The sequence below is a fragment of the Podarcis cretensis genome (genome assembly GCF_951804945.1).
Source record: "Podarcis cretensis genome assembly, chromosome: 4".
NCBI classification, from domain to species: Eukaryota; Metazoa; Chordata; class Lepidosauria; order Squamata; family Lacertidae; genus Podarcis; species Podarcis cretensis.
Window position 1 is genome coordinate 92,363,072 of NC_137173.1, and position 7,381 is coordinate 92,370,452.

General features: G+C 39.6%; 1 long non-coding RNA gene across 1 annotated transcript; it reads right to left on the minus strand.

The window, feature by feature from the left end:
* Positions 1-1,703: 1,703 nt before the first annotated feature.
* Positions 1,704-6,633, minus strand: LOC307214518. The gene is made up of 3 exons (XR_013838181.1): positions 6,598-6,633; positions 2,447-2,633; positions 1,704-1,786 (listed from the first exon to the last, which is right to left on the minus strand). It is a non-coding gene; the product is annotated as an uncharacterized lncRNA (long non-coding RNA).
* Between the last annotated feature and the right edge of the window lie 748 nt (positions 6,634-7,381).

Consider the following 7,381-nt stretch of genomic DNA (forward strand, 5'->3'; position numbering starts at 1 on the left):
AGGAAAAAATACATTGCCTTATTGTGCTTTACTTGTAAAGGGTTTATTGTTAAACCAATTAACTTTGTGTTTCTTTTCAGCATTAAACATTACAAGTCACCTTTAATTTAGAATGGGGAGCTGACCTTGGATTTTCCTATGTGTCTTTTGGAAGCAAAAAAAAACAAAAAAACAAAAATGATTTCCACTCACTCTGAAAGGTTTCATCAAGCTTTTCACTAGCTTCCTTTGCTTTAGGCAATGCGAAAACCTTCCTTTCCCCCTTATAATTGTTCCTAATTTTACTGCACCGGCTAAAAAGAAGCATAGCTGCTAGCATTATTTTCTTAGGTGTATGCCATTGTGCTGATCAGTAGCTGAAAACCAATTTGTATTTTAATTATGCTGGTTAAAAATGACCTTGCAGAAACACAATCATTTCAAGATATGAGAGAGAAACAGTAAATAGTTTCTCCTAATCCAGTAGGAGAGAGAGAACAAAAATAGAGTTGGTTCCCCACCCCAAGCAATGTATTTTCCAGAATAATTCAGTGTGGTCACTTTAGTCTTGATACAACAAATTAAACCAAATTTCATCCATTCATTCATTTGATTCAGTATTCTTACCTGGCCAGGAACATAGTGATTTGGAGGTCTTTGACACCCTTGTCATGGTCAGGTCATTTTATCAAAATGTTTAGAATTGCAGGGGATTGTACTAGATGAACTTTGTAGTCCTTTCCAACTCAACAATTCTATTATTCTAAGTGTGGCTGAGCCCTGAGAATGCTAGGAAGAGTCACTCCAACTCTCTTGTAGCTGATGGTTCTGGCCACTGATACCGCAGCCATTAAGACTGCGATGATCATATACACACTTACATGAGAACAAGGCCATCCCATTGAACTTTATGGAACTTAACATTTGGGTGGAGATGCATAGGATCACTGTAAAAAGTCTTGTTAATAGGTACTTAATAGATCTTTGACACAGCTGGAGTTGGTGGTGTAATGTGACCTGAGCCCAGCTGAAACAGAAAACAGCTGACTAAGCTGTTCATTCTGGCAGATCATGTCATGGGATTTTATAAACATATTTATAAAATATTTCATTGAAGCTTCTAGGTTTGAGTCATTTCACCATGTAATTCTATAAGCTACTTTGTGTGTGTGTGTGTGGGGGGGGGGGGCTCAGCCCAACATGAAAGACTGGCAAAAAAGAAATATTTATTGGATGGTACTTTGGGGGAACATTTCATACTAATAAATGTGTCCATTGTAAAGAATACAACTATAATTTAATATCCTAAGTAATGTGTTAATATGCATCCCCTGGTCACCACTGCAATGGTTTTAATGATTAATTAATTACTTCAAATTGCCACCTATAAAAACAGAATGCTGTCTGAAGAGAAGAAAACCATCACAAGTTTAATACTTTTAAAGGTCTTGAGTTAGGACATGTGTTTGAAATGTCTCATAAGGTGTCCATTTTTAAAAAATGTTTTTGTACAGTAGTTAGAAGGTTTATGTCAAATTCTATGTTTGCATTACAAACTGGGGTGGGGACATTTATGCCCCCTGGCATGTGTGTGCTGTGCTGTAATATAAATGTATAACTTATTCCTTACATTGGTTATTATATCAGGCATTTTACCACAGAGCTACATTAAACAAAATGTATAAACCAAAATGTATAATCTTTATTCATGAGTTTTCTAAGCTGTGCAGGCAATGTTTCACAGTGATTAGTTGGTTCCCGAAAATAAAATTCTCCATTGTCCTTCCAAATCTCAATAACAGCCATCCTATATAAAAGTGATGAAAATGGGTTATGAGCTGCAATAGAAATTAGTAACGTGCATCTTCATGGAAGAACTTAATGGGGAAATGCAGCTTTTTCAATGTATTAATCTCCATGGGTGAAGAGGCAAGCCACCATTTTAAAGCAAAGCTGTGGCTTTTCTCTTGGCAGTTGGCAACAGCTTTGTCCAAACCAAGAGACATAGAGAGCTGCTGCCGCCCCATTTCTTTGGATCATGGTTTTGGGCAAGACACAAAACCACCATTTTATTCATCATGTTCAGTGCCAGCATGTGGCGTTCTTGCGTGCTTGAACTCGTGGCATTGCCATCTGAATTATGCCAGGCACACTCCTAATTTGTGCATGTCAAATATAAGACTGCATGCTTCAAAAAGTACAGGTGAGTAGTCTGGAAGCGGTGCCTCCTCTCCCAGCAGCCCCTGCTACCCGCAGCATGCCTACCTACCTTGTAATTAATTATTGGTGCTGCCATCTCAATTGTGCCAGCCACACCACTGACGTCGGCAGGGAGGTCTGGTCAGTGTATTGCATACACCATCATTATGAGCAGGTGGTCAATCTGTCTCCAACTACGGTAGTAAAAAGTGGTGTTGCCGGTCAGGGGCACCAAGGCAGCTTGCCCACCTCATACCCCCATCCATACCTGGAGCCAGCCTTCCTGTTCATGCTGAGCAATTCAGTTACATGGCTGAGAACAGAAAACTGGAGGTAGCAACAGAGGTGAAGAGTTGTGTTTAGGAGGAGGCAGCAGCAATATGTAATGGAGATGGTGGGCAAATCCTGAGATCCAGATCTTGCTCCTCATCCGGTCTGTACATCTGTATGTGGCTCTGTATTGAAATTCATAAAAACCGACTGTTCTTAGTGAGACAAGGCATCTACTGTCAGACCTTGCTAAAATATGTTTTATGAGAAATGAACGTAGGAATGAGACCATTACTGAGAGGTGAGATATGGCCTTCAGATATCTCCTTATAAGCTGAGAGCTTTATCTGGTGGCACCTCACAAAATGACATTATCAATAAGCTTTTGTTATTTTATTTTGCTGCATTGTACCCCAGAAGGCTATGCTGAACATTCAAAATGCACCCATCTGCTTGAAGTTTTGCAGGGCGATGAAAGACTGAAGAAGTGTGCATGCAGACGAAAGCTTACACCCACAACAAACTTAGTTGGTCTCTAAGGTGCTACTGGACAATTTTCTTATTTTTAAATTTTATTTCAATTGCATCAGACCAACACAGCCACCTACCTGAATCTAGACATTAAAAAGGTAAAGGTAAAAGACCATTGGATGCTTAAGTCCAGAAAAAGGTGACTATGGGGTTGTGGCGCTCATCTCACTTTCAGGCTGAGGGAGCCAGAGTTTGTCCACAGACAGCTTTCCAGGTCATGTGGCCAGCATGACTAAACCACATCTGGTGCAAAAGAACACTGTGACAGAAACCAGAGCACATGGAAATGCCATTTACCTTCCTGCTGCAGAGGTACCTATTTATCTACTTGCACTGGTGTTGGCAGGAGCTGGGACAGAGCAGTGGAAGCTCACCCTATTGTGGGGATTCAACCTTCCCATCAGCAAGCCCAAGAGGCTTGGTGTTTTAGACCACAGTGCCACCTGCATCCCTAGAGAATAACATTACACTGCAATGCAGGAATTGGAAAAGAACTTTGAAAACCACAAAACCATTAAACAAATAATCCAGCAGCAGAGAAATTGGTTTTTAAACTCAGTCATCTGCAAATATATAAAGGAGAGAAAAATATATTTACTTGACATCAGAACTTCAAATAGAGGTTGATGTGTGGACATGGCTAAGGAAGCAAATCTATGCAAAAGAAGCTGGCATAAAGTAAGCTTGTGTGATGCTTATATCTCAGCATCTCAGCATCCTGTTGCTTATGTGTGAAGAGTACAAGATTGTAGTCCAGGTGTACCCTCATTAGATGTCCCCTTCCCTTTCCGTTATTTGTATCCTTAATGAATTTTCCACATCCTTCTGTCAGCAGCCTTCCATTGTGTAATCACTTACAGACTCACATTAAGCTCTTTTGGAAGGGGCCAGGGCAGGAAGAAGTCAGCCCTGAGTTTTATATTTTACTTAAATCATTAATAACTGGAGACTTAATTCTCATTGACAAATCCTGTCTCAGCTTAGAATTTTATTGGAAGGCTCTGCTGTGGTAAATTATGATTTGTAATACTTGGCTATCATTGGTGACACATAACTGAGGCTTTATATCATTCCAAGCATATCCTCAATATAAGTAACCTACTTTTTCTGATCATGGAGTCTTCAGAACTATGATATATTCAGCTCGTCTTACTGGAAATATAAAGTACTAGACAGATCAAAACTATCTTCTGAATGGAACTTATAGGAATAGTAATAATACATCATTCAATTTTTCCTCTTCAAAGATTGTGAGTCTTCTTGAAAGGGATATCTATTATGTAGCTTCCAAATATGCTTCTTGGAGGTTTTTAAAAGCAGAGATTGAATTTCAACAAATTTCTCAGCGGGTTTCCAAGATAGCTCTGTGGCATGGAAGGATGCAATGCAAGAAATCAATACTTTTTTAAAAAAAAGAAATACTATTCGTATTTTATGTATTCAGCCAAAAAGCTAATTTTGAACAAATTTGGATAAGTTGGGATACATGGAGTCATGCATAAACTTGCAATACAAAGGAAAAGTAGCCACCTCTATCAATTTTCAGCTTCTAAATTGCCACAAATATATGGGGAAACAACAATGAGAGAAATTAAGGAAATCAAGTGGATTTTGTTAGATCCTTCAAAAAATAAGTGTTTACTGATTGACAAATCCTGGTCAAATAAGAAACAAGGGCAACTAAGAACATAAAAAGGGCCAGGCTGGATCAGAAAGGCCTCTCTTGTTCTCACAGTTGCCCACCCAACGCTTTTGGGAAGGGTAAACTCCCCCCTACTGTTGCAATCCAGCAACTGGCCTTCAGTCAGAACCTAGAAGCAATACGACCGTATAGCAATCATGACTACGCTCCATGAATTTGTCTAATCCCCATTTAAAGCTTTGTAAGTTGAGGACGTCACCATGTCTTGTGGATGTGAACTCCAGAATTATACATTGTGCTAAAATAACAACTGAACTGGGGTATTCCTACGCTTAGTAGTCCAGAGAGGCACCAAGACACTGAACCCGAAACAAAGAGCTAAAATACACAGCAAATGTCATGGTAACAGCACTATGAAAAGTCCCACACAAATGAGGTAGGAAAACACCATGTCAGCATAATCTGATGATTATGGTTAACAACAGGGTAGGGCTACCATATTTCCATTCCAAACCAACACAATCAATTATTTTCTTTTCAAAAGTACCCACCCACCTACAGATACACGTGTTTGCATGTAATGTGTAGTTTGACTCTAAATTAAAGGTAAAGGGACACCTGACCGTTAAGTCCAGTCGCGAATGACTCTGGGATTGCGGCACTCATCTCGCTTTACTGGCCAAGGGAGCCAACATTTGTCCGCAGATAGTTTTTCCGGGTCATGTGGCCAGCATGACTAAGCCGCTTCTGGCAAACCAGAGCAGTGCATGGAAACACCGTTTACCTTCCCGCCAGAGCGGTACCTATTTATCTACTTGCACTCTGATGTGCTTTCAAACTTCTAGGTTGACTCTAAATTAGGACTGTCTAATTTTCAGAGTTCTGAACTGTTCACTTGTAAAGAGTTTTCCATTTTGCTTGCCCTTGCTTTTGGAGTACAGTGGTGCCCCGCAAGACGAATGCCTCGCAAGATGGAAAACCCGCTAGACGAAACGGTTTTCCGTTTTGGAGGTGCTTCGCAAAACGAATTTCCTATGGGCTTGCTTCGCAAGATGAAAATGTCTTGCGAGTTCCTGCGGTTTTTTTCTCCTTCCCCCCCTTTTTCTAAGCCGCTAAGCCGCTTATCTGCTTATTTGCTAAGCCGATAAGCCGCTAAAAGCCGCTAAAAGCCGCTAAAAGCCGCTAAAAGCCGCTAATAGCGCTAATAGCGCTAATCTGCTAAGCCGTCAATGGGCTTGCTTTGCAAGACGAAAAAACCGCTAGACGAAGAGACTCGCGGAATGGATTAATTTCATCTTGCGAGGCACCACTGTATCCGTGAAAAGTCCACAGAGTTTCTTAAATATCCATACTTTTTAAAAAGAATAATTACCGCTCATTTGCATTTCCAGTTGTCCCCTACCCCCACCCCCACCCCCAATGTGGATAGGCATTGTGATTGTGGACCAGCATGCTTATCAATGTTGTTCTTGTTATGGACAAAATGAATATCAAAATATATAACCCAGTTAGAGTCAGTGTTACATTCAGATATGTGTACTGATGACCATCCAGACTCAGTTTTTCCCCTCTCCACATCTCTCACACAATACCTTGCACATCAAACCTCCAATTACCATCACCACCCACAGTGGAAAATAAATTGGATTGAATCAGGCAACAGGAAAGTTCAAGATAATTGTCTGCACCAGCAGAACAACGTCTAAATCAGAAACTGAACCTGGAGGACTACCAAATTAAATGTATCTTTAATTTTAGAGCGGACATTTTATATTTGCTTTTTTAATATACTTTTATCTTCGTGGAGACTGAATGCGGGGAGCTCTAAATTTGAATGGATGACTAAATTACATAAACTGTAGACGGGGAACTTCATTTATGTATATATTTCATGGTTGACCTGTGACATAGTTAGGTGGATTAATGTTTTGTTGTTGTTTTTTCTTCTTTTATTAGATGTTTTTCAGTGTACCTACCTTGATTTATAAGAAACATTTTTTCCAAGGAGAAACATTTCCTAAGGGGGGGATGCATCCATGTTAGTCCCCAATTAACCAGTTGCAGGAAAGAAACTCTCCCCTAAGAGTAATATTTAATTGTATTATAAAATACAAAGGATAATATATTGTGCCAGACTGTATGATTGATTGATTGATTGATTGATTGATTGATTAGATTTCTTACCTGTCCTTTAGCCATAATGTCCCAACAATGAAATACACATTTATAAAACAAAAAGAATAAAATATAGTTCCATATATAAAACATTTCTTTTTAAAAAAAAAAATCCATATCTAAATGCAGTTAAAAATACAGATGGATAAAGATCTCCACTTAAAAGCCTTGTGGAAAGAATAAAGTCTTCAGTAAGTGCAGAAAAGAGGACATAGACAGCACCTGTCTAATATGCATTGGGAAAGAATTCTAAAGGACACGTGGACACCATACTAAATGCCTAATTCATATGTTGTATGTAGCGAGTCTCCTGATAAGACGGTCATCTGGTACAGAAATTGTGGGATGTAAAACTTATAGCAGTCAAGTACAACATTCCTATAGTGGACATGTTAGGGGGTGTTTTCTACCACTCAGGAGAAAACTTTCTGTTTCCTCCTGAACTGGGACAGACTTCCACTGCATGTGACTCAAAATGGGTGTAGCCTGTTCTTGGTAGAGGAGCACATGGCCTCCATGTTCTGTTCTGTGTGTTCTCCATTTTGTGCTCCTGTGTGTTAGGAGAAGTGACAGTCACTTGGAACT